The sequence below is a fragment of the Engraulis encrasicolus genome, chromosome 21 (genome assembly GCF_034702125.1).
Source record: "Engraulis encrasicolus isolate BLACKSEA-1 chromosome 21, IST_EnEncr_1.0, whole genome shotgun sequence".
Classification (NCBI taxonomy): Eukaryota; Metazoa; Chordata; class Actinopteri; order Clupeiformes; family Engraulidae; genus Engraulis; species Engraulis encrasicolus.
This window is the reverse complement of record NC_085877.1, coordinates 28,548,011-28,550,510: the sequence shown is the minus strand read 5'-3', so window position 1 is coordinate 28,550,510 and position 2,500 is coordinate 28,548,011.

The following is a 2,500-nucleotide window of genomic DNA, read 5'->3' as shown; positions in this document are numbered from 1 at the left end:
TTCAATGTGACTTGTGTTTTCGGACATCACTGGACAGCTTCTCCACATCGGGCATGTAGTTTGTTACTTTAATCTTGACGCAGGACTGCAAGCTCTCATCTGTGAGGCGGGTGCGGTATTTGGATTTAATATAGTTCATGTTTGAGAAGATCTGCTCGCACAGATATGTTGATCCAAACATGGATAACACTGCAAATGCGTATTTCTTCATGTTACCATAAGAGTCGGGAAGAGCCTTCCATGTTTCAAACACAAGTTTCTCGGGTGTTGGGAGGCTTTCGATGTCGCTCCATTTGTGGCTTTGGGCAGCGCTGGCTTTCTGGCGGCCGACGTCTTCAAGCTCTGCTGTCAGCCGTTCGAATTTGGCAACCCAAATTTTCTATCGGCTATATCGGCCATTTCCATTTCGAGCTCAGCCAGATCAATTCCTGGAAATGTTCTCAGCAAGGAAGGATCATTTGCAGGGGTGTGACAGGGAAAGACAGAGTCACCTTTTCCTTTCGGAATTCGCCAAATCTGCCCCCAAATGCAGCTTGCATGTCAACGATTGCACCTTGCAAATAATCACTATTGAGTGTGTGATCGTGATGGGCGTCTTTGAACTCTCTCAGGGATGAGAAGTGGGAGAGCGTGCCTCGCTGTACATCCTGGCCAATACTGTCAGCTTGCGCTCGAATGACAAAACGGCTTCCAGCATTTGAAGCGCAGTGTTTCCCTGCTCCTGGAGACTTTATTGAGCGTGTTTAGATGACATGTCATGTCAACCATGAAGTGCAGTTTTTTCCCAGCCAATTAATGTCGTCCAGTTGTGGGTAGTTGAGGCCTTGGTTTTCAGAAAGGTGTTTAACGTGCTCTAAACACGCAACGAAGCGACGCAAAACTTCGCCCCTGGATAGCCAGAGGGACCTTGTTGTGCAGCAGGAGGTCCGCATATTTCGCTCTCAACTTCCTCTAGCAATGCACGGAACTGGCGGTGGTTTAGTGCTTTTGCGAGTATTTTGTTGACAATTTGGATGACATGGTTCATCACCTCAATACATTCTGCTGGGAATGTTTGCGCACACAGCGCTTCTTGGTGCAATATGCAATGGAATGCAAGCAGATCTCGATCCAATGCTTTCTGTAGTAAAGTCACAAACCCCTTTTGCGACCCTCTCATACTCGGCGCACCGTCTGTTGCGACTGAAATCAGGTGCCCACAGTGTGTATTCCTTTGTCATTTAAACACTGTAGCACAGCGTTGCATATGTCCTCCCCCCGTGTTTGGCCCTTTTAGTGGTATCAATTCGATCATTTCTTCTTTGCGGCCATCACAGTTCACATACCTGCATAGCAGAGCTGTTTGTTCGATATCCGTCACGTCACACGACTCATCACAGGCTATTGAGAAAGCTGGAGCTGAATTGATGTCCTTGATTTGCTGATCGGTGATATTGTTTGCCATTTTAATTGCCCTCTCCTTCACTGTTTTTGCGGAGAGAGGCATGTCTTTTATTTTCTGAATGATCTCGGGTTTTGTTTCTGAAGTCCGGGGAAAACAGGTGCTCTGACATTTTAATGAATGAATCCTTCATGTACTCGCCATCTGTGAATGTTTTCCAACGCTTTAAATTAACACATCTCCCTGGCTGCAACAAAACTTGCAGCAGCAGTAGAGTTTGGAGATGTAATCCACTTCTTGAAACTGTTTTTTTCGGCCCTCAAATTTCTCCACCAGCACTGCAATTGCACTTTTCCTCTCAGTTCCAACTGGGTAATCGTCAGCAAATTTAGCGTGCCTTAGCTGGAAATGTCGCTCCACATTGCTCTTCTTGTTATTTGACAACTTCTCATTGCAAATCAAACATGCAGGCAACCCTTCAGCATTGGCAATGAAAGCATACAGTTCAGTCCATTCTTCCTTAAATCCTCTATTTTCATCGGCAATCCTCCTCTTTTTTCCTTTTAAATCCATGGCTCATAATTCACACCCGTTTGTTTACAACTCGTTCTGTGTCGCAGGCTATGACGTAATTTTGCTATTGCGCGCCATTCTGCAATTAGGTATTTTAAAAATATATATATACAACTACGTACATTTTTACAGCATAAAATATGTACCCCTTAAGAAACCATATTAAAAAAAAAAAAAAAAATACGTAAAAAAAAAAAACGTCTTTTTCCATTTTCACACATTTTTGCAAAGCTCCAGGGAGCCACAAGGGGGGTGCTAAAGAGCCGCATGCGGCTCCGGAGCCGCGGATTGCCGACCCCTGCAATAACAGAACCCGGAAACAATGGCCCAATGGAACCTCTCTCTTATCTACTCTCTCTGACTATACTCGCTACTATTTTGATGTTTAGCACCCAAAGTCCTCAGTGGGGCCCGGTGAAGCTTTCGTGGTTCCTGAATTGTCGTGACATAGGCCTACACTGATGAGCAGCATCCGGGTCTATGTCATTCGTCATTACACGAAAACTTCACACTGGAAACATTTAAAGCTGCATGGTTTATTATTGC